General features: G+C 36.1%; 1 protein-coding gene and 1 pseudogene across 1 annotated transcript in view; one reads left to right on the plus strand and one right to left on the minus strand.

Moving 5' to 3' along the window:
* The window catches only part of HAPLN1 (hyaluronan and proteoglycan link protein 1), an 85352-nt gene that overhangs the window by 12780 nt on the left and 59847 nt on the right, over window positions 1-12725 (plus strand). The gene's annotated exons all lie outside the window — the stretch shown is intronic.
* On the minus strand, window positions 5292-5387 carry LOC117066196 (annotated as a pseudogene).

Consider the following 12725-nt stretch of genomic DNA (forward strand, 5'->3'; position numbering starts at 1 on the left):
GGAAACTGATAATTTTAGGTATTTTATAGAAATGTTTTCACACTCCTCTTGCTGTTTCAAAGTATAAATATTTTTAATGTAACAGAAGGAAGAATATCTACTATGTAACTAGTAGATACTAGTTGAATATTTATTCTAATTTAGAATACTTTTTTTAACTTTTATTTTAGGTTCAGGGATACATGTAAAAGTTTGTGATATAGGTACTCGTGTCGTGGGGGTTAGTTATACAGATTATTTCATCATCCAGATATTAATCCTAGTACCTAATTGTTACTTTTTCTGCTCTTTTCCCTCTTCCCAACCTCCACCCTCAACTAGACCCCATTGTCTAATGTTTCCTTCTTATAGATCATGAGTTCTCATCATTTAGCTCCTACTTATAAGTGAGAACATATAGTATTTGGTTTTCTTTTCCTGTGTTAATTTGCTAAGGATAATGGCCTCCAGCTCCATCCATATTTCCACAGAAGACATGATCTTTATTCCATGGTGTATACGTATCCCATTTTCTTTATTTAATCTGTCATTAATGGGCATTTAGGTTGATTTCATGTCTTTGCTATTGTCAATAGAGCTGCAGTGAACATACGTGTGCATGTATCTTTATGGCAGAATGATTTATATTCCTCTGAGTATATACCCAGTACTGGGTTTGCTGGGTGGAATGGTTGTTCTGCTTTAGCTCTCTGAGGAGTCATCATACTGCTTTCCACAATGTTTGAACTAACTTACACTCCCGCCAGCAGTGTATAAGTGTTCCCTTTCCTCCACAACCACATCAGCATGTGTTACTTTCTGACTTCTTAATAATAGCCATTCTGACTGTGTGAGATGGTATCTCATTGTAGTTTTGATTTGCATTTCTGTAACGACCAGTGATATTGAGCTTTTTAACATATGTTTGTTGGCCACATGTATGCCTTCTTTGGAAAAGTCTGTTCACATCCTTTGTCCACTTTTAAATGGGATTGTTTGTTTTTCTCTTGTAAATTTGCTTAAGTTCTTACAGATGTATAGTTTGCAAACATTTTCTCCCATTCTGTAGATTGTTTGCTCTGTTGACAGTTTATTTTTCCGTGCAGAAGCTCTTAAGTTTAAGTGGATCCCATTTGTCAAATTTTGCTTTTGTTGTGATTGCTTTTGGTGTCTTTGTCATGATACCTTTGCCCGTTTCTGTTTCCAGGATGGTATTGCCTTGATTATCTTTCAGGGTTTTTACAGTTTTTAGTTTTACATTTAAGTCTTTAATTAATCTTGAGTTGATTTTTGTGTATGGCTTAAGGAAGAGATCCAGCTTCAATCTTCTGCATATCACTAGCCAGTTATCCCAGCACCACTTGTATAGGGAGTCTTTTCCCCATTGCTTGTTTTTGTCAGCTTTGTCAAAGATCAGATGGTCATAGGTGGGTGGTCTTGTTTGGGGATTTTCTATTCTGTTCCACTGGGCTATGTGCCTGTTTTTGTACCAATACTTTGCTGTTTTGGTTACTGTAGCCCTGTAGTGTAGTTTGAAGGTGGGTGATGTGATGCTTCCAGCTTTCTTGTTTTTCTTTAGGACTGCCTTGGCTATTTGGGCTCTTTTTTGGTTCCATATGAATTTTAAAGTAGTTTTTTCTAGTTCTGTGAAGAACGTCACCGGTAGTTTGATAGGAATAGCATTGAATCTGTAAATTGCTTTGGGCACTAGGTCATTTTAATGATATTGATTATTCCTATCCATAAGCATGGGAGGGATATTTTTCTATTTGTTTGTGTATTCTCTGATTTCTTTGAGCAGTGTCTTGCAATCCTTACTGTAGAAATCTTTAACCTCCCTGGTTAGCCATATTCCTAGGTATTTTATTCTTTTTGTGGCAATTTTGAATGGGATTGTGTTTCTGATTTGGCTCTTGGCTTGGCTTCTGGTGGTGTATAGGAATGCTAGTGATTTTTGTGTGTTTATTTTGTATGCTGAAACTTTGCTGAAGTTATCAGCTGAAGGAGTTTTTGAGCCAGGACTATAGGGTTTTCTAGATATAGAATGTCATCTGCAAACATAAATAATTTGACTTCCTCTCTTCCTATTTGAATTTCCTTTATTTCTTTCTCTTGCTTGATTGCTGTGGCTAGGACTTCCAACACTATGTTAAATAAAAGTGGTGAGAGAGGGCATCCTTGTTTTGTGCTGGTTTTCAAAGGGAATGCTTCCAGCTTTTGCCCATTCAGTATAATGTTGGTTGTAGGTTTATCATAGATGGTTCTTACTATTTTGAGGTATGTTCCCTCAATACCTAGTTTATTGAGAGTTTTTAACATGAGGTGATGTGGAAATTTATTGAAAGGCTTTTCTGCATCCATTGAGATAATCATGTGGGTTTTGTCTTTAGTTCTGTTTATGTGATGAATCATATTTATTGATTTGTATATGTTGAACCAACCTTGAATCGTGGGGATAAAGCCTACTTGAACATGATGGATTAGCTTTTCATGTGCTGCTAGATTCCGTTTTCAAGTATTTTGTTAGGGATTTTTGCATCAATGTTCACCAAGGATATTGGCCTGAAGTTTTTTGACATTGTTGTTGTGTCTGTCAGGTTTTGGTATCAGGATGATGCTGGCCTCATAGAATGAACTGGGGAGGAGTCCCTCCTTATCAATTTTTTGGAATGGTACAAGCTCTTTCTTGTACATCTGGTGGAATTTCGCTGTGAATCCATCTGGCTCTGGGCTTTTTTTTTTTTGGTTGGTAGGCTGTTTATTACTGATTCAATTTCAGAGCCTGTGTTTGGTCTTTTCAGGGAATCAGTTTCTTCCAGGTTTAGTCCTAGGAGGGTGCATGTTTCCAGAAATGTACCCATCTTTTCTAAGTTTTCTAGGTTGTGGGCATAGAGGTGTTCATAGTAGTTTCTGGTGGTTGTTTTTATTAATATTTCTATGGAGTCAGTGGTAACATCCTCTTTGTCATTTCTAATTATGTTTATTTGGATATTCTCTCTTTTCTTTTTTATTAGGCTAGCTAGCAGTCTATTGTATAATTTTTTTCGAAAAATCAGCTCCTAGATTTGTTGATCTTTTGAGTGTTTTTCTGTGTTTCAGTTTCCTTCAGTTTAGCTCTGATTTTGATTGCTTTTGTCTTCTGCTAGCTTTGGGGTTGAATTATTCTTGCTTCCCTAATTCTTTCATTTGTGATGTTAGTCATTAATTTGAAAACTTTCTAACTTTTTGATGTGAACAATTAGTACTATGACTTTCCCTCTTAACACTGCCTTAGCTATGTCCCAGAAATTCTGGTATGTTATGTCTTTGTTCTCATTAGTTTCAAATAACTTCATGATTTTATGCATTATTTACCCAAAAGTCATTCCGGAGCATGTTGTTTAATTTCCATGTAATTGCATGGGTTTTGAGCAATTTACTTTCTTTCTTTCTTTCTTTTTCTTTTTTTTGCAGAGTTTCACTCTTGTCACCCAGGCTGGAGTGTAATGGTGCAATCTCGGCTCACTGCAATCTTTGCCTCCCAGGTTCAAGTGATTCTCCTTCCTCAGCCTCCCGAGTAGCTGGGATTACAGGTGCATGCCACCATGCCCAGCTAATTTTTGTATTTTTAGTAGAGACAGAGTTTTATCATGTTGGCCAGGCTGGTCTCGAACTCCTGACCTCATGTAATCCACCTGCCTCTGCCTCCCAAAGTGCCAGGATTACAGACATGAGCCACTGTGCCTGGCCAAGCAATTTTCTTAGTTTTGACTTCTTTATTTATTGCAGTATGGTCTGAGAGTGTGTTTGGTATGATTTTGGTTCTTTTGCATTTGCTGAGCATTGTTTTATGTCTAATTATTGGCTGAGTTTTAGAATGTGCCATTCGCTGATGAGAAAAAAAATGTATATTCTGTTGTTTTCGGATGGACAGTTCTGTAGAGGTCTATCAGATCCATTTGGTCCAATGTTGAGTTCAGATCTTAAGTCTTTGTTAATTTTCTGCCTTGACGATCTATCTTAATACTGTCAGTAGAATGTTGAACTGTCCCACTATTCCTGTGTTGGAGTCTTATGTCTCTTTGCAGGTCTCTAAGAATTTGCTTTATTAATCTAGGTGCTCCTATGTTGGGTGCATATATATTTAGGATAGTCAGCTCTTCTTGATGAATTGAATACCTTATATTATGTAATGCCCTTCTTTGTTAGTTTCTGATCTTTGTTAGTTTAAAGTCTGTTTGTCCGAAATTAGGATTGCAACTCCTGCTTTTTTCTGTTTTCCATTTGCTTGGTAGATTTTCTTCCATCCCTTTATTTTGAGCCTATGGGTGTCCTTACGTGTGAGGTATCTCTCTTGAAGGCAGTATACCATTGGATCTTGCTTTTTAATCTAGTTTGCCACTCTGTGCCTTTTAAGTGAGAAATTTATCCCATTTACATTCAAGGTTTGTATTGATTTATGTGGATTTGATCCTGTCATGTTGTTAGCTGGTTGTTACCCTGACTTGTTTGTGTGGTTGCTTTATAGCGTCACTTGCCTGTATATTTAAGTGTGCTGTTGTATTAGCTAGTAGCAGTCTTCCTTTGCCATATGTAGTGCTCCTTTCAAGATCTCTTGTAAGACAGATCTGGTGGCAATGAACTCCCTAAACATTTGCATATCTAAAAAGGATCTTATTTCTTCTTCACTTAGGAAGCTTAGTTTGGCTGGACATAAAATTCTTGGTTGAAGTGTTTTTTGTTTTTTGTTTTTTTTTTTTTTTTTTTTTGAGAGACTGTTGAATATAGGCACCCCAATCTCTTCTGGCTTGCAAGGTTTCTGCTGAGAGGTCTGCTGTTAGTATGATGGGCTTCCCTTTTCTAGGTGACCTGCCGTTTCTTTCTAGTTGCCTTTAACATTCTTTTTTTTCATTTCAATCTTGGAAAATCTGATGATTAGGTGTCTTTAGGATGTTCTTCTTGTGTAGAAACTTGCAGGGGTTCTCTGTATTTCCTGAAGTCAACTGTGGCCTCTCTGAGCCTTTCTCAAAACTTACCAGAGAGGCCAACAGTCAACTTCAGGAAATACAGAGACCCCCTGCCAGATTCTAGGATGATATCCTGAAATCTGCTTTCCAAGTTGTTGGCTTTCTCCCGTCCCTTTCAGGAATGCCAATGATTTGTAGATTTAGTTTTTTTTACATAATCTCGTATTTCTTGGAGGTTTTGTTCATTCTTCTTCACTCTTTTTTCTTTGTAAGTCCTCGTAAGTCTGACTGTCTTATTTCAGAGAGCCAGTGTTCAAGTTCTGAGAATCTTCCCTCAGCTTGGTCTATTATGTGATAATACTTATGAAAAATACAGATCACTTTACTAATTTGTATGTCATCCTTGTGCAGGGGCCATGCTAATCATTCCAATTTGTGTGTGTGTGCTACTTAAGCAAGCACAGAAATTAGATATTAAACTAGAGAATTTTTAAAAAGAATTGGAAACTACAAAAAAAAATCATTCAAATGGAAATTCTAGAACTAAAAACAATGTAATGACTAAAATTAAAAACTCAATACATGAGTTTAGGAAAGTTTAGAAACATCGAGGAGATGATTAGTAAACTGGAAAATAGGTCTGACAAAAATAACCAGGCTAAAATCGGAGAGAAAAATGAAACTTCCAGGAGCAGGGACTAGTGGTAGTAAAAGACATGTGAGATATAGAAATAGGCACCTCAGAAGGAGTAAACGCAAATGGGGCAGAAAAGCTATTTTAGAAATAAGGTCTGTGGCTGTCCAACAAGTCACAGATTAAAGAAGCACTACAATGCCTCAACAGAATAAACACCAAAGCCCGGGCGCGGTGACTCATGCCTGTAATCCCAGCATTTTGGGAGGCCGAGGCGGGAGGATCACAAGGTCAGGAGATCGAGACCATCCTGGCTAACAGGGTGAAACCCTGTCTCTACTAAAAATACAAAAAGGTCAGACAACATGGCGGGCACCTGTAGTCTCAGCTACACAGGAGGCTGAGGCAGGAGAATGGTGTAAACCCGGTAGGCGGAGCTTGCAGTGAGCCGAGATCCCGCCACTGCACTCCAGCCTGGGTGACAGAGCGAGACTCCGTCTCAAAAAAAAAAAAAAAGAAAAGAAAAGAAAAGAAAAGAAAGAAAAGAGTAAACACCAAAACGTAAAACACCCACACCCAGGCATGGCATAAGAAAATTGCTGGAGGCCAGGTATGGTGGCTCACACCTGTAATCCCAGCACTTTGAAAGGCTGAAGCAGGCGTATCACTTGAAGTCAAGAGTTCAAGACCAGCCTGGCCAACATGGGAAAACTTCATCTCTACTAAAAATGCAAAAATTAACCAAGTGTGGTGGCGCATGCCTGTAGTCCCAGCTATTTGGGAGGCTGAGGCGGAGGCTTCAGTGAGTTGAAATCACTCCACTGGGCTCCAGCCTGGGCGACAGGGTGAGACTGTCTCAACACAAAAGAAAAATGCTGGGGGAAAAAAAAGAGGGCATGTGAAAAGCTTCCAGAAACAAAAGACTAGACAAACTAGTAAGAAAATTAGCTAGTTGGAAAATTTCCTTTTCTTTCCACTTTAAGAAATGCCAAAAATCAGTGGGCTGGCTTGACTATGTTCTTGGTAACCCTTATCTTCGTGGCCTGCTTTCTCTGAAAGATCAAACTCTTCAAGCCTAGAGGGATTATCAGTGTGCCTCGCTCCCTGAAGATGCTGCGCTGAGATAAATTTTAGTGGGGACTCAGTTCCTGCAATTTCTTGCAGATGCTGTACAGTCTTATTGCTAACAAGACAAAATTCTGGAAGCAGTTTGAGATGTTCATATCCATCTTTATCACTATCTAGTGTTATTTTAAATTATAAAACGAAAAATGATGACTGAAAAGTTTATAATTTATGTAGGATATTTGACAATGTTACATCTATTTTTTAAGCTATTTTTGGCAGGCCTTGGCAACCAAAGTAAATGCCAAATTTATCACAAAGATTCATATCGTTAAAATCTCTCAGGATATCTAACTTCTCTTCCCAAACATTTATGCAGTTATACTGCTCTAATTCTGAGCCCATAAACTTCTCTCAAGCAGGAATCCCTTATCATTTCATCCCTCCCACCTGAAACATGGCTCATGCTGTCATCATTCATGTAACACTTCCTTCAGGAAACCTTGTATTGTACCACTAGCTGCAATTAATCACCTCTTTCTCAGTTCTCTCTTAATATTTTATGTGTACCTCCCTTACTTCATATAGTTGTTTTTTGTTTGTTTGTTTGTTTTGAGTTGAAGTCTCGCTCTGTCGCCCATGGTGTAGTGCAATGGAGTGATCTTGGCTTACCATAACCTCCGCCTTCTAGGTTCAAGCAATTCTCCTGCCTCAGCCTCCCAAGCAGCTGGGACCACAACATCTGGCTAATTTTTGTATTTTTAGTAGAGATAGGGTTTCACCATGTTGGTCAGGCTAGTCTTGATCTCCTGACCTCAGATGGTCCTCCCACCTCGGCCTCCCAAATTCCTGGATTACAAACTTGAGCCACTGTGCTCAGCCTCATATACTTTTTTGTGTGTTGAATATAATCAATTGTTGAAATGTCTTTTAGTTATTAGTTTTCTTTTAGTTATTATAGTGTCTTTGTTAATGGTTTGCTTTATCCATCTTTACATCCTTCAAAATTCTGAGCTGAAAGGTCAGATTTGAAATTATAGAGATCAAAGGACCAAATGTGTTCCAAACTACCTACTCTCAAATCCCTTGTGTAATACGATAGACAGATGTTTGTTGATCTGCCTAAACACCTGCGGTGGCAGAAAGCACTGTGTATTTCACAGGGCAATTCATTTCACTTTTAGATGACTTATTAGGAAATTCTTCCTGACATTGTGCAAAATTTGATTTTTTAACTTCCACCCCCTTGGTCTAATTTTGCCTTGTGAAGCTACACGAAGTAAGTTTAATAGCTTTTCCATATTTGGACCATTTATTTCTAAATGCAAAGCATTATGATTTTTCTGTAAAATTTTGTTATTTTGGTCACATCATTCCAAATTTTGCAGATGGTTCTATTCTAGCTCTCAAGTCACATTGCAATTAGTCTAGCATTAGCTTTACTACCAATATACAGGCTTTGAGCCTTGAAACTATAAGACTAAAAGGAAAACTCTTGCTTATATTAACATCTCTTGAAAGTAAACCTCTTGACTGATAGTGTAACAGAATTAGAGAAATTAATAAGATAATGTCCTTGTCACTGGAAAGGTCTCCTTTTATTAAACTAATAGCTAGTGCATGAGAGGAATGGAAAATAAATGTTAATGCAGAGTTCAAAAACTTTATTTTGAAAATAGAAGGCATTAATCACCTGCACTATTTTACTGTGTCCTAATTTCATTTCATACGGTTACTATTTCAAATTAATTTTCAGAGAGCAAAATGAGAGGAGCTTTGTGCCATCATTCACTATCTGCATCCTTAAACTGATATATCACAGCAAAAATTGAAACCTAGCTTAGTCTGGTAGTCATTATGAATGGTAATGCATTAGCTGCCCAAAAGTAAAACAAAATAGTTTGAAGGGAGAGTTTGAGACATAAACATTTAAAGGAAAATACCAATTTATTGTAATTGGTATAAAGCAAAATGTGACCTTAATTTATATTACTATGTATTCTTGGCAAATTTTTCTCCTCCTTTGCAAAATTTTCTCCTTTCTCTATTCCTCCTTGCCTGCACCAGGATGACAGTGTCCATGGTGAGGATGAGAGGTGAACAGTATGTGACTCCTGCATAATAATATTCTAAATTTTGAATGGTGATGGATATTGCTATAAACCAGTAATTGTCACCTCAAACTGATGCGTGGGAAAAGGGTCCTTCAAGCATGACACATTGGCAATGATTGGAATTCCATGCTTTTCTCTTAAAAAAAAAAAAAGTCTTTATTTGTATGCAGTATCAGAGTAGATACGTGTAATTTTTGTTGTGGTGGAGGTGTTTTTTTTTTTTTTTTTTCCGAGACCGAGTTTCGCCCTGTCACCCAGGCTGGAGTACAGTGGCACAGTCTTGACTCACTACAACCTCCACCTCCCGGGTTAAAGCAGTTATCTTGCCTCAGCCTCCCGAGTAGCTGGGACTACAGGCATGAGCCACCATACCCAGTTAATTTTTGTATTTTTAATAGAGACGGGTTTTCACCATGTTGGCCAGGATAGTCTTGATCTCTTGACCTCATAATCTGCCCACCTCGGCCTCCCACAGTGCTGGGATTACAGGTGTAAAGGTGTAGTTTTTAAATAAAACAATTGTTTCAGTTTACCAGCAGGAAGCATTTCCGTACTCTGCTCTCAATGTTAAAGTAGAAGTGTAGCTTGCTTCATGCTCCTATTATTATCAATAGTGTAATTGGTTGTTAAGCTTATTATCAGAAACTATGGAGCAGGATTGATTTAATATTCGATATATCAGAAATCAGGTATTTCTTTGTATACACATTTCATTTATGTAGCAGAATGTTCCCATGAATCACAAATCTGAATTTTTGGCATATTGGTGAAGAGGACAGGAAAGCTAGATTTGAATGGGTGGTAAAACATTTTTTATCATCTGGGCTCTGACACACAATTGGAAAAACATGTAAGCATACATAAAATGCTTTATAGTATATTGACTGTGGAGTTTAGATCTTAACATAATTATATTCATGCTCTGGGGAACATTTACACCTTTTGATTAAAGATCTCTCAGTAGCAGAGCAGTTTTCTAACTAGCCCCCAGGATTTCTGCTAGAAGTAAAACAGTGGCATCCTGGGTCTTGGTGATTTACAATCTGAACTGTACACTTCTTTCTTAAGGACACCTTTGCTGGAAGGCATCATTCAGAGCAAGCAGCCACTACGTACATTGCCCTAATAAAGTAGAGTCACTGTATAGTTTTAACAAACATTTTGGACAGATTTGAGAAAAATCGTCTCCTTCAACAGTTATTTGATGGCAAAGTATACTGCATTTAATATTTTATGATTGGCTCTTTCCATTCTCAAAGCCTCTTCATTTAATGTACTCTTTGAATGACAAAGCTCACTTTTTACTGCCATAGCACTTTTTTTCATCAATGGTTAATAATTTATACACAACAGTGAATCTGATGTTTCATATCTTATATACTAAATGGGAATTTAAAACATATTTAATAAGTTTTTTAAAAATTTAAAATAGTATATTCTCTGCTTAAAATATTATATTTCTACTTAATTGAAAAATGCTGCTCTTTAAATAGAATTGAGTATCATGTATAAGATATTGTATTAGAAAAATTTTGGAGAAACCTTTTATATCCATGCTGATGAAGTTCAAATTCATTTCACTTATTTTAGAGATTGTACTGTGGAGTCAAGTAGACCTGAATTTAAATTCTAACTAAGATTTTTACTGTGTATCAGTTCTGTACCTTGTGCAAATTACTTAAGCCTTGAGTTTTATTATGCATTATAAAATAGAATTTTTGATAATATTTGCCTCATAGTGTTTGTAGTCAAGATACTATATATGTAAAACCAAGATAATAGATGTAAAGCACCATAGAAAGTAATGAACAATGGGTAGCTACTTAAATTATTTTCATAAACTACTACTAGGGGAACTATAGGTGGATTTCACATAATAATAATGGCAGAAGAATTCATTAAAGAAAACTGATAGATTTAGTTCCATAAATGTTCATTAATTCTAGACATAAAAACTATAAATCAAAATAAAGGGAAATTTTTTAAACATATGCCACAGAAATAGAAGCAGTATCTTTAATATGCAAAGAGTTTTTAAAAATCAATAGCAAATTTTTGACAGGAGTACCAAGAAAATTCAGTGAGGAAAGTATACTGCTTACAAAGCAGAAAAAGAAAAGAAACAAATAACATACAATGGAGTTCCAGTATGTCTGGCAGCAGACTTCTCAGTGGAAACCTGAGATGCTGGGATAAGTAGGTAGCCACAGACATAGAATGAAGTTGGACCCTACCTCACATCATAAACAAAAATTCATTCGAAATAGATTGAAGACTAAATATAAAAACTAAAACAATAAAACTTTTGAAGACAACATAGGTGTAAATATTAATGACCTTTGATTAAGCAGTGATTTCCTAGATATGATGCCAAAAGCCAAGCAACCAAAGTTATATTAATAAATGAGGCTTCATTAGTACTTCAAAGGACAACATCAAGAAAATAAAAAGACATCCCAAAAGATTGGGAGAAAAGTATTTGCAAATCACATGCTAATATGTACCCAGAATATATTAAAAATTCTAATTCAACAATTAAAAAATAAACAGCCCAATTGAAAAATGGACAAAAGATCAGAATAGATATTTCTCCCAAAGAGATGTACAAATGGCCAATTACCACATCAAAAGACAGTCACCATCATTAGTCATTAGGGAAATACTAATCATACCTCAAATAAAATATCACTTCATACACACTGGGATGGCTGTAATGAAAAAGGCAGACAATAATAAGCGTCAGTGAGGATGTGGCGAGTGGAGAAGTTGGAACCCTCATGCAGGGTTGCAGGAACATAAAATAGTGCAGTGCTTTGGAAAACAGTTTGGCAGTTTCTCAAAGAGTTCAACATATAGTTACCATATTCCATTGCTAGGTAGATAATGCCCAGAATTTAAAAGTGTGTTCATACAAAAACTTGTGCATGGATATGAATAGCAGCATTATTCATTAAAGCCCAAAAATGGAAATAACCCGATTGTCTGTCAACTGATGAATGGATAAATAAAATGTGGTACCTATATAGATGGAATGGAAGAGTATTCACTCATAAAAAGAATGAAGTACTGATACTTGCTACAGAATGAACATTGAAAACATTATGCTAAGTGAAAGAAGCCAGGTATAAAAGGACCACAAATTATATGATTCAATTTACATCAATCAATACATCTGTCTCTATGAATTTGCCTATTCTAGATGATTTGTTGGATCATCTAGAATAGATTCATTGAATCATCTAGAATATTCATTGAATCATTAAATTTGTTTCAATCATTAAATTCATTGAATCATCTAGAATAGGCATCCATAGAGACAGAAAGTAGACTATTGGTTGCCAGGAGTCCTGCTGGGGGAGGGAATAGGCAATAACAGCTCATGGGTAAACAGTTTATTTTAGGGGTGATGGAAATGTTCTGGAAACAGGTAGTGGTAATGGTTGCACAACTTGAGGAATGTACTAAAAACCACTGCATTGTATGCTTAAAGAGTGCATTTTATGGCATAGAAATTACATTAGTTTTTTCATGTTTCCATCTGAAAAATATATATATAATGAATTACATTGATTTTCTAATGTAAAGAAAACCTTAAGTTTCTGGGATAAATTTCATTTTGTATTAATCTATTTTATATCTTTTTGGATTAGATTTGCTAAAATTTTGTTAAAATTCTTTACCTTTATGTTTGTGAAGGGTAATTGATCCATAATTTACTTTTCTTGAAATGTTTTTGTCTGATTTTGGTATTGAAATAATGCTAACCTCATAGAATAAATTGGGGAATATTCCCTCCTCTTCAATTTAATCTAAGAGTTTGTGTAAAGTTGATATTATTTCTTCTTTAAATGTTGGGCGAAATTCCCTGGTGAAGTCACTCAGGCCTGGAATTGGTTTTGGTTATTTGTTTGTTCATTTTTGTTGTTATTCATGGGAATTTTTAAACTAAAAATTTGATTTTTTAAAAATAGATATAGGGCATTCTGG

This window comes from Trachypithecus francoisi, unplaced genomic scaffold, assembly GCF_009764315.1.
Source record: "Trachypithecus francoisi isolate TF-2019V2 unplaced genomic scaffold, Tfra_2.0 Lachesis_group2, whole genome shotgun sequence".
Classification (NCBI taxonomy): domain Eukaryota; kingdom Metazoa; phylum Chordata; class Mammalia; order Primates; family Cercopithecidae; genus Trachypithecus; species Trachypithecus francoisi.